This window comes from Rhipicephalus microplus, chromosome X (assembly GCF_043290135.1).
Source record: "Rhipicephalus microplus isolate Deutch F79 chromosome X, USDA_Rmic, whole genome shotgun sequence".
NCBI classification, from domain to species: domain Eukaryota; kingdom Metazoa; phylum Arthropoda; class Arachnida; order Ixodida; family Ixodidae; genus Rhipicephalus; species Rhipicephalus microplus.
In genome coordinates, this window is record NC_134710.1 from 176,667,130 (window position 1) to 176,682,315 (window position 15,186).

The window sequence follows — 15,186 nt, forward strand, 5'->3', positions numbered from 1 at the left end:
TCAGACCTACTTTTTTGCTTTCGGTGTTCAGTTCAGTAATCATGAGTTGTAATTCATCCTTTGAGTTACTCATCAAGGTATTTTATTTATTTATTTGCAAATGTCATCATCGAATCGCAGGTTACTACGATGGTCGCTATTAACTTCTATCCCTAACTCTTCCGTATCTATGGATTTTAAAAGCTTCTGTAAACACGCGTTGAATAGCATTGGAGAGATCGTGTCTCTCTGCCTTACCATCTTCTATATTGGGATTCTGTCAGTGCACGTTGAAGAACACCAGGTGGTTGAAATTTCGGAAGCCCTCTACTACGGCATCTCTGATAATCATATCGTGGTGTTCAGACGTAAAACCCCAATAATAATAATAATAATAATAATAATAATAATAATAATAATAATAATAATAATAATAATAATAATAATAATAATAATAATAATAATAATAATAATAATAATAATAATAATAATAATAACTCAGGCATGGCTGCCAGGTGGCCACGCGAGCATCACCACGTCCAAATTTAACGTTAGAAGTGAGAGACCGAAACAGCTTTGAATCTGGCAAGCACACACTTAGCCAGTTAAAGTAACGCACCAAATAATGAACACCAGACTGCACAGAATAGACCACTCACTGGAACAAAGCCAGCCGGCCGCCTGTACTGGTTTAACGCAAAGAACAATTTCCGAGTCTGTTGTAGGAGGGGGTAGATTGAATGAATGCTTATGTTGTGGAGGAAACATCAAATGCACATTGGCACCTGTCCTCGAGTCGACAAACAAAAACAAGTAATCTGAGATTCATTCAGACAAATAGGCCCACGAAGCGCATCGATGCATCAGTATTTTGAAAAGCTAGCACTATTTTTTTAGCCATAGCTGCAACAGACACAACGCCTTTCTTAAGCAAGAGGCTGAGGTCTTGCCTCAGCCTCTTGCATGTGGTAGACGCAGAAAATCGATGATCGTTCTCTGCTTTTTACAGAAGAGTCAGGGTGCTGTATCCGAAAGCCTTCCAGCTACAATACTTTGAAACTTTCACTTTCCATTGGTATACATTTAATATCACCACATACAACATGCCCTTGTAGCTCAGCAGGCAAGGTGCCATGCTGCTAACCTTGAGGACGGTGGTTTCGAATCACGGCTGCTGTGGCCGCAATTCAACGTGGCCGAAATGCAAGAAAACTCGTGTACTTAGATTGAGGTGTACGATAAACAACCCCAGGTGGTCGAAATTGATCTGGAGCTCCACCACGCGACGCACCTCGTTATCATATTGCGGTAGCCTTGTAAGAGCTATCGCGCTTTTTATGATGCACCACTCTTTCTGAACGGTCGTAGTTAGAACACCCTTCCTTTCTTGTTTTAAGCATGAAACGCTTTTAACTCCCGCTGGCGGTGGCGTTCGAGTGACCTTGAGCCAAACGCTATTGCTGTTATCCGGACACTCAATCGGAAACATCTCATATAAAGTGAAACGATTGAAAAAGCGGCCTCTTGGAATAAACCATTAATACAATGCCGCATTGTACTTACACTATATTTACTACCCAAACAAGTTACGAAAACTGTCGATTCCAAGTTCTCAGGGGGTGTTGACAATATCACAGAAGCATTAACTTCGAGTATGCGCCTAAAGTATTATTTAATTTTTCAAAGAGCAACATCTAAAGTTACATGCAGGGCAACATAAACTTGCTTGTCAACTTCGACCCTGTGATTAGGTTGCTTGCACTTTTTTCGAGGCTAACGATTAGGGAATTCAGTGGTGAGAATTTCACTTTCGGGAGATGGTGCCACGCTGAGTGACCATATCGTATCGAGACGGGACTTTCAAAGAAGTTTTCTTCAAAACAGCTTCATTCCGGCTCAGTAAGCTTTTAGACCGGCGTTACACAGCTTGTGTCGCGTTGCTACACAAGAGGCAAAGCCCGAGATTCATCCCCCACAGTTACAGCAAACAATGGCGTCTATGGGGACAATATCGTGAGCGGTATGGTGTGGTGCGGGGGCAGGCTATGCGGACATGCACTAAAGCCGTTTCAATATTGTGGTTATAGCATCATCTCCAACCAACCTGTTTGTCTGGAAACTATTTTGTGATTACAGCAACTCTCGATTGCGGTAAATCCAGTAATTTTTTTAAATAATTTTTTTCCCTGTGCGTTACTTTGTTTCCTGTCTCATTCTCTCTCTGTACTTTTTGTCCAATCACTTTTCCTCCAACCAGTGCTGGCCATTTTCAAACTTGATCAGCGATGATCAAACCAGGTCGCTAACGAAAGGTTCCACCACATGACACTGGAAACATAATAAGAGCTTTACCTTTATATGGAGTACTGCAGCAGCCCTTTTGAGCGTGACTGCTGCCCTGTTGCACGTGTTTTGAGCTTACATTACGAAAATGTGTAGTGTAATTCTGTGCACCATTATATTGTAGTATAACAATGGCTGGGGTTTAACGTCTCAAAAGCACAATATAATTATGAGAGATGCCGTAGTGAAGAGCTCCGTAATTTTCACCCACCAGGGGTTCTCTAACGTGTACTTTATAAGCACATGGACGTCAAGCATTTTCGCCCCCTTCGAAATGCAGCCGCCACGGCCGGGATTTGACCCCGCGACCAGCGGGCGAGCAGCCGAGTGCCTTAACCACTAGACCACCGCGGTGGGTTGATTATATCATAGTAGTTGCTAAACATCATTCTAAACGTCTTTAAAAAAACAGTTCTGATTAGTTCGCTTCAGAAACAAGTGCCCCTCGCCCCCACTACCCGGCCCATTTATTGGGCAATACCGGAAGTCCTACATCGGCAGTGTCCTGCAGGGTGAGTGCCATGTAGGTGCAAGTTGTTCTATTTGCAAATAGTTACACCGTCTAAACAGGCGAATTCTTGTTCGACAAATTTCATGCGAATTATTGTTCGATGAACTCACATGTTGTTACACCTTGTGCTAGACTGAGAGCGAACACTATGATTAGCAAATTTACTAGGCCAGGGTTATCAAGAATAAATCACCAAGAAATAATGACACTAATGTTTGTGATGAGCCTTGAGAGAACTACGTCAGAAGTGTGAACCACGCTTGTACATCTGATCTGTTAAAACAAGAAATTTTGAACTCATTAATAGCAGGGGTGCAAATATTGATGTAGTCGGGTGTCTTCCCTTACGACCGGAGGCAGCCAACGTCTCGAGGACATGTCAAGGAGAGGAGCCCGGAGCAGCTAACAGTAACGTTTCTTTACAATATTTATACTTAACGTGTTACTACATGATGAGGTTATCATCATGGAAGCTCTCGAAGGGAGCTTGATGGTGGCTTCTGGGAGCTTGTCTGGAGCCTCTCGGCACTCGCGTTTTATGCCCTGGTCTTCCCAAGATTCCCTGCAGGGAAAAACAATGGAGGCCAAGACAGTCCAAAGAAAATGCCAATTTCACTTGCGACCCCGAAACGAGAAGGTAGAACACTACCTTCTTCCCAACCCATGACAGAGGGAAAAAAGGCACGCCCAGGTCGTCCCATGGCGAGGAATAGAACACTGCACAATACACCAAGCGCACCACACACCGTAGCGCAAAGACGTTGGGTCCTACGTGCAAGTAAACTCTGTAGTCTGCTGCGTTGATGAGTGTGCGGTGCCAGAAGGTCCACGGTTTGTGGAAACGGTGGCATGAAGGCACCACGGAGAACGTGGGAAATGCACCCGAACACCTATTTCAGACGATTGGCTTATTCTCTGATGCAATTCAGAGATGAAAATCCTTTCTAAAACGTTTTGAATTCAAACAGCCCTTCTTAGGCCTTCAGCCTGTCGGGTATTTTCAACGGGTTCTATGAGAGGCGCCGACCACACTGGAGAATTCTAAGAACGACTTTTGTGTTGTAGCCACTCCTGCCACATCTCAGAGAGTGCTGGCCTGGAAGAAATCAGGGTAGGCTCAGCCGCAAAGTCTCAGGCATCCAAGCGGCGCCAAGCCAGGGAGGCTGAACATAACAATATGCCTATACAGGTGCACACTCCAGCTATTTTTAAACTGAATTTAAACACTACCAAACGCACTCAGTGAAGCCACTGACAAATGAATGTTGTGGACTATTGCCTGGAGTACACCAGATTTTTGTGTAATGCCGTTAATTGCTTAATTAGGTCACTTTAATACATAAAATTTTCAAACAATGAAGTTGGGTAAAAAGAATCAAGTAACAAGGCTGGAGATCGGTTCGTAAAACATTCGAATTAAAGTTGCTAACGGTCTATCTGTTTACTTCAGTTGTCTGCGTGAGATGCCCGTTACAGGTGCCCTCATGACGTACAGTACTATAGGAATTCACGTGACATGCCCGTTACAGGTGGCCTCGTGACGTGCAAGTACTACAAGTACCCATGTGACAAGGCCGCTACAGTTGCCCTCGTGATGTGCAGGTACTGTACCCGCGTGACATGCCCGCTACAGGTGTGCTCGTGACGTGCTGGTACTACAGGTGCCCGTATGACATGCCCGCTACAGGTGCCCTCGTGACGTGCAGGTACTACAGTTACCCGCGTGTCATGGCTGCTACAGGTGACCTCGTGACGCGCAGGTGCTACAGGTACTAACGTGACATGCGTGCTACAGCTGCCCTCGTGATGGGCAGGTACTACAGGTGCCCTCGTGATATACAGGTACTACAGGTGCCCGTGTGACATGCTTAATACAGTTGCCCTCGTGACGTGCAGGTACTACAGGTACAAACGTGACATGCCTGCAACAGGTGCCCTCGTGACGGGCAGGTAGTCACTTGACGATGCCCGCTACAGATGCACTCGTGACGTGTAGGTACTACAGGTACTAACGTGAAATGCCCGCTACAGGTGCCCTCGTGACGTGCAGGTACTACGAGTGCCCGCGTGACATGCCCGCTACAGGTGCCCGCGTGACGTGCAGGTACTACAGCTACCCGCGTGACATGGCCGCTACAGGTGCCCTCGTGACGTGCAAGTACTACAGGTACTAACGTGACATGCGCGCTACAGCTGCCCTCGTGATGGGCAGGTACTACAGGTGCCCTCGTGATGTGCAGGTACTACAGGTACTAACGTGGCATGCGCGCTACTGGTGTCCTCGTGACCTGCAGGTACTACAGGTGCCCGTGTGGCATGCTCAATACAGTTGCCCTCGTGACGTGCAGGTACTACAGGTACTAACGTGACATGCCCGCTACAGGTGCCCTCGTGACGGGCAGGTAGTCGCTTGACACTGCCCGCTGCATATGCACTCGTGACGTGTAGGTACTACAGGTGCCCGCGTGACATGCTCTCTACAGGTGCCCTCATGACGTGCAGGTACTATAGGTTCCTGCGTAACAAGCTCGCTTACGCGCCAGTGCGTGCGATGATTCTAGTGCACACTTGCGTTCCGCATATAAACGATCAGAGCTTTATCACGGTTGGGCTTATTCGACTGAGAAGCGACAATGATGGTCGATGTGTGACCATAAAGTTTCCTAAAATTAACCGGAGAGAAGTCTGGCGCTACATTCGTTCCGCGACCAAGGAAATTATAGGTAGTACATGGAATTGCCTAGTCTTCATGCTTGCGGGCTTCGAACGCATTTGTTACTTTGTTTATTGCTGTGTTTCGTTTCGTTTAGAATAAACACCTAAGTTTTGCCAAAAGGTCAAAGCAATGAATTCAATGACGAAATATTCGAATGTTTTACGAAGGAAGGCTAGCATTTTTGGAGCAATATTAATTGTAGTAAGCTGCACTTGCTAAGTAACCAAGTTTTCTGTGATGTGACCATAGTAGATGACTACAACAAGGCTCGTGCGTAGTGACGGCGTTGATGACAAGTGCATCCCGGGGGCAGTGCATGCTGGTACTGAAAGCTATACGTCATGTGTCACCACTTGTAGCAGTTTGTTATGTGTAGAGCGCATCTATATGTGGGCGGCGGCTCTAGGTACACTTTTTGCACCGTGCTTTCGTGTTGAAAGCGCAGCTCGTAGAAGTTCCCGCCTGCAGTGGTGGCAAGAGCCACACGCAGGTCGTTGCCGCAATTGGCCGCGAGATCGAGCAGAGTCGCTGCCTGGTGGATACTGGCCGAAGAGGCGAAGTGTGGATTGCTTCATGCGTCGTCTGATAGCCACGTCGTGTTTCCATGTGCGCGTTCGTCATGCACGTTCTCAAATTGTGGTTTGTTCAGTCATGTCAGCACGAGTGTAACTGTTTCTGTGCATGCCTGAAACGACGTACGAAAGCAATTGGTGTTGCTCAGCTGCTAATGCATTGTAATAAGATAGGCGAATGTTACTTTCTCGAGTGCTGTTTATTGTTGTGATACCCTCCAATCACCAGAATAAATTCAGAGTGGGTGCCGCTTTCTTATTCAAGCACATAGCAAACTGTTCTTGGTATCTTCCCAGACATGAAGACCAATAGATGATGTGTGAATGCAGTGTTTTTTGATGACTCGGTTAAAAAAGTGGTTCTATGTCATGCACTTGCACGCTGTTGGAAAGTGTACACAGCACTGTAATTTATTGATCATGCGAGGAGCCTTAGTTGTGTTTATCTCGCCGTTGCACCAATACACAGAAATATTACTGTCACATAAACTGGGACATATCGGTACTTAAACGGTGCTTAAAACAGAGTTACCTTGCACGACCATGTTCTTAGATTTCATCATCATCATCATCATCATCATCAGCCTGACTACGTCCACTGCAGGACAAAGGCCTCTCCCATGTTCCGCCAGTTAACCCGGTCCTGTGCTTGCTGCTGCCAATTTATACCCGCAAACTTCTTAATCTCATCTGCCCACCTGACCTTCTGTCTCCCCCTAACCCGCTTCCCTTCTCTGGGAATCCAGTTAGTTACCCTCAATGACCAACGGTTATCCTGTCTACGCACTACATGCCCGGCCCATGTCCATTCTTAGATTTAAGAACGCTTTAAACAGCCCAGACATTGAAAATCAATTTAGACGGCATGCCTTATGTATATTTTTGTATAATTGATCTGCAAAATTCATCTTTTTACATTGTCTTCAGCGTTTGTTCGGCATTGTTAGTGACCGACGGATGGCAATTGTCATGTTTTGCCCGAAAAAAAGCATGCTTGTCCTATTTACCAAGATTTTGCTGTAGCACCTTCATGCACGTAATCTATCGACAAAAGCTTTCTGCTGAATTCTTAGATAAGACTTTTATATTTTACTGGTGCAAGAACATGTGCATACAAGTGGTGAACGCAGTATAGCACAAGTGCCATCAGCCACTAAGCTTCCCGCTTTTCTGACTAGACTAATCGACTGTCCCACATTTTATGGTGAACAGAATGAGAGAAAAAAATCATATGCATATAAGGTGCGAACGGTGGTACTGAACTAATCGCACAGATATGCGGGCTTTCTACGATCTTTGTTTCTCTAGTTTTTGTAGTGTGCAAATGACAAAGATGTAAGTAAACAGTTCAGTCATGCTACAGCAGCGTGGAGAAGGCAGAACACAAGCTAACCACGTACTACTTTTCATTAAATAAAGATGTGATGTTCTGTGGGGATAAGGGAATGCGATACTAATATGCCTAATACTGGGATGACATGAAACCTCGTCGTCCTAACTGCTTAGCATGTAGCGCATACGTATCATTATACGCGCTTTGGGTGGTTGCTGCTTAGTGAAATGAAGACAAATGTCGTCTTCAAACGCACATGAAAACGCACCGAGTACCTCTCGCTGCGTACATTTACCACGCAAGTTCTCCACGTCTAATAACTTTTCGACCAGCGGACTTTCATAGAAAGATAACTATGCTAAGGCTGACATTCGGGCAAGTTAGTGCGGACTCATGACTATGAAGTTGTCGTGAGGGAACAGATGAAGTTGTCGTGACGGAACTATGAAGTTGTGAAGAAAAACACTGCAACTTCGCTTCTTTTCAGCCTTTCCATCACACCGTTTTCATAAAAGCGGAAATCTTATAAAAAATATTGGGCCAAATTTGAAGCTCGTCTAATGCACTCAGAATGCCCATTATCCACTAAGAAGAACTGTCAATCAAGCAATGCTGATTGCAAATATGTGAGTTTAGAAATTCACCACCTACCTACCCGAAGGCGGGAAGCACAAAAGAAGGTGCTAATGACTTCCACTTGATAAGTACTGCTGACTGGGTGAGTTGATGCATGAGAAAATGATATTGCTTTAGCACAGTTCAGCTCGAGCCTGAGGATGCTATAGGGTCAACAAGGGGAAAGAACAGATGATAGTGTGAGTGCTAACTTCCAACGTTTGTTTACTGCGTGACCTTACATAACATAGCTAACCCCACGTGATGCCAGACACATGAGAAAACCATAAACGTGTGGTGCAGCACACTTCACCAAAAAAAAAAAAAAACCTAGTTGTCATCTGATCTCAAATTCCCAATCTTATATCAACACTTCACAGAACACGCTCCAGAAAATTGAGTTCTTTTTCAGATAAGGCCACAAAATGACGTACTCACACACAGCTTCGCACATTTTGTGATAGCATTCGCTTTAATAATTTCTCGCGTCAACTAGTTAGGACTGCGGCAGGAGACGACACACTGGTCAGAGAATGGAGTGCATGCACACGTCTTACAATGCATAGCAAGGAAACCATCAGATAAAAATCTTGTTTTTTTACATTGTAACATTTCTTGCGCAAGCGCTCATTAATACACCTACCAGTCTGTTCAATTTAAACCACGTCACACCACAGAGGCAACATAGAGTGACGCCCTTTACACGTGGGAACCACTTGTGCACGGCCACAACGCACCGACTTCTACTTCTCCGCCCGCAGCATTTTTTCCAGTGTCACCCACCAGAAAACCACTGGTTACCGATGGTCCCTTCACATTGACAACCTGGACTTCAAAGAGGGACACTTTACAGATTGTGTTTCATGACTTTTTCACGTACCTTAAAATTGCGCAAAACGCTAGAGGGAGGAGCCCTGTAGTGCTATCATCATCATTTCTTGACCACCGCTCCGCGCCTCTCGTGCAGCTGATGCTAGCTTAGCAGCGTTTGTGCACGCTAATATTTTAGCGTTATTTTTCGACCCGGCTGGTTGCGTCCATCAAAACAATGGCTGCGCAACTTGGCTGACTTAGAATCGGTGCCTGCGTCGACATTCTACGTACGGACGGGCGCATGCATTCAGTCACAGTGCTGAGCATGGAGCAGGACAAACAGGTCACCGTAGCGGGGTAGAGCGAAAAGAAGGAGACCAAGGGCAAACAGCTCGACTTCAGCACAGTGTTCGCGCTCAACTCGGGACTCCAGGACATTAACCATAATTCAATCAAAAAAGCTTCCAAGGCATACGCAAGTGCTTCTGGCGTCAGCGAAGTCCATTACAATTTAACATCGGTGGCGTCTTGCTAGGCCGGCACTGCACCAACAAAACGGTCACGACAGCGTCATGGGGCCCCTACGCGCACCACTTCCCACTACCAAGACTAGGCGTATAATTTCTTTGCTGGCCTAGAAAAACGTGCCAATGAACTCGGTCTCGACGTGGCAGTCCCACTAGCAGCAGGTCCCCGGGCTCTGGTTGCACCTAGCGGCAGCGCGTCGCACTAGATTGCGGCCAGCAAGCGCTGCACTGATGTTGTCAAGGAAGTGGACCGAATCAAGAAACAGCAGGAGGGATGGAGGGCAAGACAGCTGAGTCACATCGAGGAGAAGTGCGAGCGTACGAACGTCGACCCAGGAAATCTCAACTGGGAGTTTTTTTTCCTTGATAAGAAAGTACAGGTCGACACGAGACTTCAGGCCTCTATCGATGAGCGACCCATCTGAGGTGCACCAGGTTTGCGTGGCTGTACGCAAGAGGCCAGTTAACAAAAAAGAGGTATATCGAAAGGAGGTGGACGTCATCGCTGTGCCTAACAGGGATCTGATAGTAGTCCACAAACCAAAGCTAAAGGTCGATCTGACAAAGTAACCAGGAAATTTGACGTTTCAATTCGATTACGCCTTTGACGAGACGGTGAACAATGAGCTAATTTACAAGTTCACCGCAAGGCCCCTCGTCCAGACCATATTTGACGAAGGAATGGCAACATGTTTTGCCTATGCACAGACGGGCAGTGGTAAAACACACACAATGAGCGGAGATTTCTCCGAAAAAACTCAAGACTGTCCTAAAAGCATCTATGCGCTAGCAACCAAGGACGTGTTTAAGCTGCTGAAGTCTCTAATATACAACAACGAAGATTTAGTTGTCGCCTCGAGCTTTTTTGAAATATCCAGCGGGAAGGTGTTCAACCTGCCCAATGTCAAGGTAATACTTCTTCTACTGAAGATGCCAGGCATCAGGTACGGGTTATCGGCCATGTGGAGAGAGAGGTGGACTCCGTTGACGACGTACTGAAGCTCATTCAGCATGGAAACATTGTGAGAACATCCGGACAGACATCGCACAACCAGAATTCCTCGCGATCCCATGCAGTGTTTCCAGATCATGTTCAGGACACGGAAGTCCGGCCAGCTGCACAGCAAGTTCTCTCTCATTGACCTTGCCGAAAACGAACGAGGTGTGGACACATGGAGCGCCAACCGAGAGACAAGGATGTAGAAGCCGAGATCAGCAAGAGACTGCTTGGCCTGAAGGAATGCATCAGGATGTTGGGTCATCGGGGTGCCCACCTTCTGTTTCGGCCAGCAAGCTCACACAAGTCTTCAGGAATTCCTTTATCGGGGACAACTCTCGCACCTGCATGATCGCCATGATCTCTCCCGGTTTGAGCTCTTGCCAGAATTCTCTCAACACACTGCGCTATGCAGGCAGTGTGAAAAAGCTTGCCGTTGAGGACAGCCCAGAGCTCAAGCCTCCCTAAAACGAGGATGAGAAGATGGCCATGGAGAGTGAAGAAGACGACAACCTAGCTCTTCTGAGGGCCTCCAATGACGAGGAGATGTCCGGTGATATGCACACAGTCAACAAAGGATCTCCCAGATCAGAGATAAGGAAGAAGAGATCCTAGACTTGCACAAAACAGTTCTTGAGGCAAGCCAGCAATGGGTGCATCAAGACAGGGACCTTCTTACTATGACCAATGAAGTTGACAACAATCTTGACTTGTACGTGAAAAAGTTCAAGGATCTGATTGGTGAGAAAGTGGAGGCCTTTTAGAAGTTCAATGAAATGATAACAGGCTTCTAACAGAACTTGGTTGAAGAAAAAAGAATGAGCAGGAACATCAAGCGGCCCAAAAAATGAACCTCACAGCTGTCTCAACTTTCCTGCTTCGCTCCGTTTTTTTTGTTGATGAGCAACCATGTTGTAATAAAATATTTCACATTTCAATAGACTGCCTAATATTTTATATTTTTTGCACGTTAAACTCTACATATCAATCAATATTATTTTATCTTTATTCAAGCTTTACTTTTAAAAGCATGCGAAACCCCCACCTTCCCTTAAAACAAAATAAATAGAAAGACTCTAAAGCTGGAGCCCCATAAAAAGACGCTGAGCCTGAAGTCCCATGCTTCAGCCTCGAACATGTCAGACACGGCCCACCCAGGTGGCCCTCTCAAGGGGTGGTGAAGAAACAAAACGTCAGGCCTGCGCAGAAGGCACCGCACAGTCACAACGAAAGCTAGAAAACTGGCCTTTCAGAGCCTTTTCAAAATACTCATTGTGTAACTACTGGAAGCAAGCTTGCTTTATACCCATTTGGGCAATAATGATAAACATTTAGGTATTAGGCGGGCATTCGATATGCTATTCTTCATAATTCTTCTGAGAAACATGGTATTCGCTAAACACTTGCAAGGAATTCTGTGCCAACTGTTCGTGCAGTGGCTGAAGACGATGAAGAATTATGGTTTAAGTTGGTATGCGCGACAGTTTATAGGGGAACAAGAACAAGCTTTTGTAATGGGTTGGAGCATTGGATGGCCTACGCGTTAAGCTTGTCGCATTGTGCGACGACAAGTTGTTCTTTCGCTGTTTTAAAACTCTTTATAAGTTTGAAAGCAAGCCACAAGCACCGGCGTAGCTCAGTGGTAAAATACTGGGCTAGCACCCAGTGGACCCGGGTTCGAACCCCATTGCGTCATTGGGGCTAGGTTATCCAACATGTCACAAACACCAGCGTAGCTCAGTGGTAGAATACTGGGCTTGCACCAAGCAGAACCGGGCTTCAAGCCCCACTGTGTCTTTGGTGCTTGGTTTTACAGCGAAAGCTGTTATGAGATCACAACTGGGGTCACGCGCTGTCGTCCGCTGCCACCACCGGTGTCCGTGACCACATCGCGCAAAATTAAATAAAAAAGCCTTGCGCCAATGACACAGCTTGGCTCGAACCCGGGTATGCTGGGTGCCAGCCCAGGATTCTGTCGCTGAACTACACCAACGCTGGTTACTTGTTGTCAAACTTGCCTTAGACAGGCTTAATTTAGGGAAAGCACTTGCATTGATACGATGCTATAAAGCGTTTCAAACAAGAGAAAGAACAACCAGTCGTCGCACAATGCGAATATCGTAACAACTGGCTAACGCGGTTGCTTGAGCGAGTTGGTACGACACGATTCACATAAAAAACCGCGCCAATAATGAGGGACAAGAAAAGAAAGAGACAGACAGCGGCACCGACATACAGCAAGATTTATTTGCCAAAGCCACACAATATCTACTTGAGCAGTTTCTGACAAAAAAAGAGAACAATACAAAACAAAGAAAACAGAGTTCGCCTAACAACCGAGTAATCGTCGTGATAACGCACTATGAACAACACGTGAAGGGTTTTGTGAAGGCCTGCTGACACATGCACTGCCCAGCCTTTCTATTTCTGCAGCCTCATAAATTTAGCGTATCATCTGGTCCCGATGACACCTAATGACGGCACAATGCTGAAAATCGGGGACACAACCACAGTCTCGGTAACAAGTGGGCCATCCAATGCTCCAACCCATCGCGAAAACTCGTTCTTGTTCCCCTATTAACTGTGGCGCATACCCACTTCAGCCATAACTCTTCTTCATCGTCAGCCACTGCATGAACAATTGGCACAAATTTCCTTGCAAGTGTTTAGCGGATACCACGCTTCTCAGAAGAATGATGAAAAATAGCTTAGCAAATGCTGGCATACTACTCAAATAATCTTATTAATAATGGCCTAGTGGGTATCAATCAAAGTTACTTGCAGTAGTTACCCAATGAGCGCTTCGAAAAGGCTCTGCAAGGCCGCTCTTCTAGCTTTCGCTGTGACTGTGCTGCGCCTCCCGTGCAGGCCTGCTGTTTTTCATGTATCTTTAAATCACGCAAAGCGCAAGAGGGTGCAACCCTGTAGTGCTATCATCATCATTTTTTGACGACCGCGCTGTGCCTCTCGCACAGCTTATGTTTGCTGTAGTAGCGTGTGTACGCGAATATTTAGCGTTCTATTTCGACCCGGTTGCTTGCGTTCATCAAAACAATGATTTCGCAACAGGGTGGATTTAGAATCGGGGCCAGCGGTGACATTAAACAAACGGGCGGGAACATCTGTTGCATGCGTCTGCCTGCAGCACGCAAGCGGTAACTTATGCCAGTAATGCACAACGGCACACGTGAGCAGCTAACAACCCAGAAGTCACGTTTATTAGCACACGCCCCAAACTCTGGTAAAGCCGCTAGAATTTCGTAAAGTAGCGACACTCTCCTCCCCCGCTCGCGTTTCTCCTTGGTCTCCTCTCCTTCGCAATCGCATTTCGAATGTGGCGCCACCTGCATTGCTCCAGCGTAGCAGACGCCCTTTCGCGAAAGGAGTGCTTGCTTGACAGGCAGCGTGCTGAGAGCAATACTTTTTTGCAGACTAGTTGGTTCATACTTGAAAAATTGAATTGCTGCACAAACTTGAAGAAAAAAGAAGAGAGACAGGAAAGAGCGCAGTCCTCTGCGCTCTTTCCTGTCTCGTTCTTTTTTTTTCTTCAAGTTTGTGCAGCAATTCAATTTTTCAAGTGCTGAGAGCATTCGCGTCAGTCGCCTAACTCATCTTAAAATTATTTTAACAAGTGTTGCATTAGCCCATATTTGCTCCGTTTAGTGCCAAACGCAATGTGTAGTTGTGATCAGGCCTTGATCTAGTCACTCGCCATCGAAGTGACCCCGCATGTTAACCTTGTGCGCATCACCCTTGATTATGTTCTTAAACGTAAAAAAATGATCATTAGTGAGAACACTCGTTTTTTCTTGACCCATAGTTAAGCGCGTCTTCGAATAAGCTCTGCACTGTAAATAACATATTACTCAAACGTTCATGTGAGGTTGATATGGCTAACATGTCTGTTAGCTGGTGCAATAGCACCCGAAAGGACAATGCGACTGTATTTCCTTACTCAGCGCATTGGCGGTGCAAGCTTCGCCATGTATGGGATACACAATATGTACAGAGAGCTTTCACAGTGACTGCCATCCGATGAAACAACAACTCGCGCTGGCGCTGTCGACGCCGGACGGAGATGTAGCCGATGGCCAACTTTAGCATTCGGTGAGGCTTCGAAAGCCCTAATATGTGCCAGAAAGCGCACAGTTGATACATTCAAGCAGCTGTGGCTGGTTCGTGAAGTGGTTAGACACAGTAATCATATTTCTGGAGTGCGCCTTGTGAACGTTTCTCACATATGAACTATATCATTTAAAGAATGAGCTAGCATATCAATGAACTAACGTGACACCGTACGCCATTACTTCGCAGAGCTACACTCGCGGATATAAACCGTTACACGAAATAGCAAATAAACTATGGCGTGAAGTGACACGTATGTGTGAGGTTCCTAAACAATGTACGCACTCGATGACTCCAAGGCATGCACACGTTGTATAGCTGCATGCCCTTGCATCGCTAGTCCCCCAGCTGATCGGTCAACGTAAAACAGCCACACAGAGCAATTTGCTATGAAATATACAGGCACACGAGAAAATCCAACGGAGAGTACCAATGTTAATTTGAGTTGCTGCACTCCAGTTTTGCTTATTCAGCAGAGCAACGCGAAATCTCTGATGTTCCATAATCACAATTTCGAGCGTCTTTCCGCGTACATTTCAAGCCCACATACGAGTACCACGAACGCAAACTAGTCGGCGCATAACGATAAGCAGAACAAGTAAGCACGCGCGCACACACACACACACACACACACACACACACACACACGCACGCA

The 15,186-nt window shown here is 46.1% G+C and overlaps 1 pseudogene; it reads left to right on the forward strand.

Moving 5' to 3' along the window:
• The first annotated feature begins 4,349 nt into the window (after positions 1-4,349).
• Positions 4,350-11,170, forward strand: LOC119176955 (kinesin-like protein KIF2A; annotated as a pseudogene).
• The last annotated feature ends 4,016 nt before the right edge of the window (positions 11,171-15,186 follow it).